Source organism: Mesoplodon densirostris, chromosome 1 (genome assembly GCF_025265405.1).
Source record: "Mesoplodon densirostris isolate mMesDen1 chromosome 1, mMesDen1 primary haplotype, whole genome shotgun sequence".
Lineage (NCBI taxonomy): Eukaryota > Metazoa > Chordata > Mammalia > Artiodactyla > Ziphiidae > Mesoplodon > Mesoplodon densirostris.
Window position 1 is genome coordinate 199687271 of NC_082661.1, and position 6906 is coordinate 199694176.

Genomic DNA, 6906 nt, shown 5'->3' on the forward strand with positions numbered 1-6906 from the left:
TCTCCTTTTTGCAGGCTGCAGATTCGTAGTTCCTGTTGTTTTTGGTGTCTGTCCCCAGTGGCCAAGGTTGTTTCAGTAGGTTTTGTAGGCTTCCTGGTGGGGGGGACTAGTGCCTGTGTTCTGGTGGTTGAGGCTCGATCTTGTCTTTCTGGTGGACAGGTCCACGTCTGGTGGTGTGTTTTGCGGTGCCTGTGGCCTTATTATGTTTTAAGGCAGCCTCTCTGTTAATGGGTGGTGTTGTGTTCCTGCCTTGCTAGTTGCTTGGCATAGGGTGACCAGCAGTGTAGTTTGCTTGTCGTCGACTGAAGCTGGGTGCTGGTGTTGAGATGGAGAACTCTGGGAGATTTTTGCTGCTTGATATTATGTGGAGCTGGGAGGTCTCTTGTGGATCCATGTCCTGAAGTTGGCTCTCCCACTTCAGAGGCACAGCACTGACTCCTGGCTGCAGCACCAAGAGCCTTTCATGTACCCGGCTCAGAATAAAAGGGAGAAAAAGTAGAAAGAAAGAATTAGTAGAAGAAAGAAAGAGAGAGAGAAAGAAAGGAAGAAGGAAAGAAAGGAAGGAAGGAAGGAAGGAAGAGAGAAAGGAGGGAGGGAGGGAGGAAGGATGGAAAGAAAGAAAGAAAGAAAGGAGGGAGAGAGGGAGGAATGAAGAAAAAGGAAGAGTGAATGGAAGAAGGGAGGAAGGGAGGGAGGAAGGAAAGAAAGAAAGAAAGACAGGAGGGAGGAAGGAGAGAAAAAGAGTGAAAGGAAGAAGGGAGGGAGGGAGGAAGGAAAGAAAGAGAGAAAGAAGGAAAGGAGGGGCGGAGGGAGGGAGGGAGGAAGGGAAGGTAGGAAAAAAAGAAAGAGCAGGTAAAGTAAAATAGAATAAAGTATGAAATATAGTAGCGTTATTAAAATTTAAAAGTAATTATTGAAAAAAAAAAAAAACGGACTGATAGAACCCTGGGACATATGGTGGAAGCAAAGCTATACAGAGAGAATCTTACACAGAAGAATACACATACACATTCACAAAAAGAGAGCAGGGGGAAAAATCAAAAATCTTGCTCTCCAAGTCCACCTTCTCAATTTGGGTTACTTAGTTGTAAAAAGAGGAAAAGGGCGAGAAGTCTGAAATCTTGCTAAGTCCACCTCCTTAATTTGGGATAATTCGTTGTAAAAAGAGGAAAAGGGGGGAAAGTCTTAAATCTTGTCCTCAAAGTCCACTTCCTCAATTTGGGATGATTCGCTGTCTATTCATGCACTCCACAGACGCAGGGCACATCAAGTGGACCGTGGAGCTTTTATCCACTGCCTCCGAGGCTGCACAGAGAGATTTCCCTGTCTCTTCTCTGCTCCCACAGCTCCTGGGTCTCAGCCTTGGACCTGGCCCCGCCGCTGCGCGTAGGTCGCCGGAGAGCGTCCGTTCTTCGCTCAGACAGGACGGGTTTAAAGGAGCCGCTGATTCGGGGGCTCTGGCTCACTCAGGCAGAGGGGAGGGAGGGGCGCGCAGTGTGGGGCGGGCCTGTGGTGGCAGAGGCTGGCGTGACGTTGCACCAGACCGAGGCTCTCCGTGCCCTTTCCCGGGAAAGCCGTCCCCGGGTTCCGGGACCGCGGCAGTGGCAGGGTGCACAGGCTCCCCGGAAGGCGGGGCGGACAGTGACCCGCGCTCGCACACAGGCCCTGCGGCGGCGGCAGCAGCAGCAGCCCCAGCGTCCCACGCCCGTCTCCGGGGTCCGCGCCTTTAGCCGTGGCTCGCGCCCGTCTCCGGCGCTTCCCAAAGCAGCCCTCTTAATGCCCTCTCCTCACGCACCAGGAAACAAAAGGGAAGAAATAGCCTCTTGCCTCTTCGGCAGCTCCAGACCCTTTCCCCGGACTCCCTCCGGGCTAGCCGTGGTGCACTAACCCCTTCAGGCTCTCTTCCTGCCGCCAGCCCCAGTCCTCTCCCTGCGCTCCGACTGAAAGCCGATACCTGAGCCTCAGCTCCCAGCCCCGCCCGCCCCGGCGGGTGAGCAGAGAAGCCTCTCGGGCTGGTGTGTGCCTGAGGGCACCGATCCTCTGTGCCGGAATCTCTCCGCTTTGCCCTCCGCACCCCTGTTGCTGTGCTCTCCTCCGCTACTCCGAAGCTTTCCCCCTCCACCACCCGCAGTCTCCGCCCGCGAAGGGGCTTGTAGTGTGTGGAAACCTTTCCTCCTTCACGGCTCCCTCCCACTGGAGCAGGTCCCGTCCCTATCCTTTTGTCTCTGTTTATTCTTTTTTCTTTTGCCCTACCCAGGTATGTGGGGAGTTTCTTGCCTTTTGGGGGGGTCTGAGGTCTTCTGTCAGCGTTCAGTAGGTGTTCTGTAGGAGTTGTTCCACGTGTAGATGAATTTCTGATGTATCTGTGGGGAGGAAGGTGCTCTCTGCGTCTTACTCTTCCGCCATCTTCCCAGGGTCCCTCGAGAGCTTTGCAATCTTCACAAAGCTGAAGACATCCATGCAGGCAGCCGGGGACCCCGAGCGCGGCGGCTCCGTCGCCCCTTGTCACGCCAGCAGCAGCGGCAGCCTCGGCAGCCGCATGGCCCTGTATGTGTAATCTTTAGTTTGGGGGCAGGGAGGAGATAGAAGAAGACATTTCCTAAAAGACTGTATGGTAGTTTGGCTGTCAGTGATGGTAAAGTTGCTACTTCATTTTTGTCTGCTAGTGATGCATCTCTGCCTAACATTTGTTAGTTCTTCAAGTAGGTCAAGGTGGGGAGTTTACTCATAATTCTCTTCAATTTATACTAGACCCCTTTCATTTATATCCCTTTACCCCAGTCAGTTCACCACATAGCCTCTTGCTGCAGGAGTCCCAATGCCTAGCAATTGACCCATATACCAGTTGTACCTGAAGTTGACTTTGCCAAGAGACCATTGAATCCACAGCATTATTCATGCCAACTGAAGATAGTGTTGACATCTTCTTGGATTCCCCATTTCTCACTCCCTCTCTTTCCTCATCCTTTTACCATGTCCCAGTAGAACTATTAGCCCAAATGGTGCTTTTTAGTGAATTGGAAAAAAAAATTTTCCAATTGAATTAGAAAAAAAAAAAAGTTTTCCAAATGAATTGGGAAAAAAAATTTTTCCAATTGAGTTGGAAAAAATAAAACTATGTATCTCTTTCATCTATGTATACAGAGATGTATGACTGTGCCAGATCTCGCAGCTTGACTTTGGAACATGGTTTGTATTTCAGTTCTTGTATTTCAATCCTTATTTCAGTCCTTGTTTGTAATCTCATCTAGGTGTTCTTGTGCAGTGCATGGCCTTTATGCTACAAAAGGAAGTCCTGAGTTTTGGTGCTCATTTTGCTAGCCCTGTGGCTCAGCACTCTCAAGATACAAACTGATTTCTCTCACCAACAAGGTCACATTGGGTGAGGACTGTTAGTGTACCAACAACCTTAGAGTAAGTGATGTTGAATTCCTTGCTTCTGACATGAGGGAAAAAGAGTGAAAGAAATATTACTGCTCCAAAAAGTCTACATTATGCTGAAAGCAATCTCTGCTGAAAGCAATCTCTTGCAGACCCTCTCTTATAGCTCTAGATGGTAAAACTCTCCAAACCAGTTATCTTCCTTGGCTACTGAGAGCAGGGGAGTTATGTGACTTCTTTGAAGTCACCTCAAGATCAGTGGTTCTAAACTGGGGAAATTTTGCCCCTCAGAGGACATTTGGCAATGTCTGGAATCATTTTTGGTTGTCACGACTAGGAGGGAGGATTCACTCCTATCTAGTGGGTAGAGGACAGGGATACTACTAAGCATCCTACAATGTACAGGGTGTACAGCCTACAGTCCCGCCTGCCCCACCCACAACAAAGAATAATCCTGTTCAAGGTGTCAGTAGTGTTGAGGCTGACAGACAGCCCCTGGAACACTACCAAGCATCTTGTTCCCCACATTGCTAGGGGTCAGGAAATTACCTTATCTCAACTTCTCAAATCAAGGGACCAGGAGAACTAAGTTCTTACTTTTGATTGTTCACTTAACTTTGACTCTGGACAAATCTTTGCTTCATTTTCTTCTATCAAATGTGATAAAAGTATCTGTTGTACTAACTTTCTAAGATGGTAATGAGAATGAAATAATAGATATTGAATGTTCTTTGAAAATAATTCAAAAGCCACAAAACTCATTATTTCTGCCACATTGAGAGCTTTCTAAGCACAAAAGCGTTCTGCTGACCATAGGGCTGAATTACTCTACTTTATCCCCTTGCTTAACTGTAACATCAAGCAGTTCATTTAAAAAAATATGTCACTTGTTTAAACATAGGATAGGTTATCTAGATGAGAGAATTTGCTTGAAGTGCTTGCCTTTGGTATTCATTTGTTCTTATACTCTATTAGTTCCCTTGTCATCACTTTTCTTAGGGGTCCAAGTTGCGTATATATTATCTACATTCCTGAAAACATTAATTTAAAGTTGGGCTAGTTTTTGAATTAGTAGCATCATCTAAAATACCTAAATTAGTAGCATCACCTAAAACTTATGATCAGAGTCTGAACTAAATCTGTATCATTTTGAACGTGACATAAATGAAATAAACATGTTGACCTTGGGCATGCACAATCATTAACAGATATAAGCACATTAAATGGGATGAAACATTATAAAAAATCTATGTACATATGAAAATGTTTCCATAGCTAGACCCCTACCAAAGAAGTGCTAAAAGTAATGTGAATGGGGCTTAATGTAAACTTATTATCAACAGTTGACCGCTTACCAAAACAGCATGAAAACTTTTTAGAATGAATCTTTAGTCGGCAATCCAGTTGCAAAACTTCATCTTAAGCGTTGAGAGGGATAAACTGGAAAAAGCTATTAGGATTATACACTTAAAAAATAATGTATTACAGACTGAGAAGAACATAATGGATAGAAAGGTTTTTGTTTGCTCCTTTTGAAACACGGTTTAAAAAGGGGCATGCCTGTTTAGATCGTGTCAGGGTGTCATATAGCTATGCTGTAGAAAAAAAATGTTAGTTTTGGGGGAAGAGGTAACACAAGTGAAAGAAAACTCCCCAGCTCCTTTTTGATCATTCCATGATCACACAGAAATGACACATCTGACATTCTCTGTGTTTCTCTGGATTTCTAGAAAGGAATCTTAAGCATATATCATTACTCTCTTTTTTTTCCTTCATTAAGACTGTGATACTAGCTATGGTTATGCTTAAATCCATGATTTCCTTTAAGGTTTTAGTATTCTATTATTTGATCCTCCTTGTGCTAAGCTCTCTAAATTGTGCCTTGCCATTCTCACATTGGCTGAATTCTGATGTAGAGAGAAAGAAAGAACCTCTGATGCTTTAAGTGCCCTCTTGATTTTGCCAGGGAAAGAAGAGTCAACATTACATGGCATATTTGGGGTACAGATGAGTATGTAAGGAATGGGAATTGAATAAGGGTAAATGTCTTTTCATAGATAACAAACAGTTACCAAAGGGGAAAGGGCAGGGGTAGGATAAATTAAGAGTTTGGGATTAACAGATACACACTACTATATATTAACTAGATAAACAACAAGGATCTATTATATAGCACAGGGAACTATATTCACTATCTTATAATAACCTATAATGGAAAAGAATCTTAAAAAACAATATCTGAATCACTTTGCTGTACACCTGAAATTAACACAACATTGTAAATCACCTGTACTTCAATAAAAACATAAAAAGTAAGGATAGTAACATCTGAAGTATATATACACACAAAAAGGTTAATGTCCTTTGAGTTCTTCACTCACAAACATTTATGCATCTGCTTTCTTTTCTGCTACTTCTTTTAATAAAAGAAACACCTTTTTTACACTTCTTCAAAATACTGCAGGTTGGGCAGATGGGAAGAGGTGGTAAACTGGATTGTAAATTTGTAAACTGTGACTTGAGCTCTTCTACTTCTTCCGGTACACAGAATGCAGGTATCATGAATAGAAGTGAAGATATCCTGAACAGGTACATAGTCAATCAAGCAATTGCTGAATTTGCTTTATGTCAGTGGTGTAGTTCTAGAAGAAGTATAACAAAGCATTACTAAACAATGGCCAGAATTTAAATTGCTACTTAATCCAGATTGACAGATAGTACTACTGATGAAACATAAGGGCTTCGGCTCATCACAGCTGTTCACAGGACTTTATGGTATGTTACTGCCTTGCTCAGGATGATGCCTGGCCCATTTCTGGTGCTCAGTGAGTGTTAAATAACACCAATATTGTCAAGGGCTTCTTATTTTTCACCCGGGAACATTTATAATTCTCTGCTTCATGTACTTCCTAATTTTTCATGCTCAATGATGGGAATGTAAATTAATTACACTGGGAATGTGAATGTCTCCTTGGCAAATCATTCCTATTCTGTTCAATAATGTTTTCATTGGTGAGCCTAGGAGGTCCCTGAACTCTGTTCTCTTGTCTTAGTCCCCTATTCATTCCTCCTTCCTCTGCCCTAAAATCTTTTTAGAAATGCCAAAACTCAACAAGAGTAATAACCTTTTAATTTAGGTCTGGTATTTAGATGTGATTTATTTTAAAACCTTCCCAAATGTAGCATTTAAGTCTACTTGAAATTCTCAATTCTCTACTCCTGTAGCTCAGCCAAAGATGTCATTTTGATTTCTGAGCTGCACATTCCTGGGAGCATGGATCTCATTTGTCAGAAAAAGAGAGATGTAAGCTCATTTGAAGTTTCAGTTGACTTATTGTTCTTTTTTGACCTTTGCTACTAATAGCTGGCAGAGAGTAAATCCAGACATGTCAGTCACTGTCTAGATTTTATAAACTATTGACTATTTCTTGAAGGATTGTAATGCTTATTTTATTGGCCTGTTGTACCATAGGAGGAGATTTATAGACTGCCAAAAAATAAAAACCATGGCTAGCTAGCATCATC